Source organism: Egretta garzetta, unplaced genomic scaffold, assembly GCF_000687185.1.
Source record: "Egretta garzetta isolate BGI_Z169 unplaced genomic scaffold, ASM68718v1 scaffold442, whole genome shotgun sequence".
NCBI classification, from domain to species: domain Eukaryota; kingdom Metazoa; phylum Chordata; class Aves; order Pelecaniformes; family Ardeidae; genus Egretta; species Egretta garzetta.
Genome location: NW_009258961.1, coordinates 2,158,096 through 2,158,593, shown reverse-complemented (window position 1 = coordinate 2,158,593; position 498 = coordinate 2,158,096).

The window sequence follows — 498 nt, the reverse complement described above, 5'->3', positions numbered from 1 at the left end:
GGGGGCGGAGGAACCAAACCAAACCCCATAACAACAAAACAAAAACACAAACAAATGCAACACAGCTGTCAAAAGCTTAATGAATTTGCAGGCCTGGCACTAATAGAAGCTGTGGCTGAGAAGGACCACCATAAAAAAAACCAAAAACCAAACCCTTTTGAACTTGGGAACGGCACAGAATTCATGCAGAAGTGAGAAATTCAAGGCCAGTATGGAACCAGCCCAGGCTGTCACGCAGTTGCACTGGAGGACACCACGACATTTGCAAGAGCTCACAGCAGCTGGCACCCTCTCAGCAGGCCAAGGAAAACGAAGCACCCACCAGGCTACCTTGAACAGCCCCGCCAAGAATTCAGATAAACCCGAACGGGTTACAAGCAGTGACGGTGCCCTCATCGCACACCCACCGCGGCAGCCCTGATGAGGTGGCAGTTCCGTGCCTCCTTCTTCCTGACACCCCTTCCAGAAAAACTCTCCCCCCCCGCCCCAGGACATCCC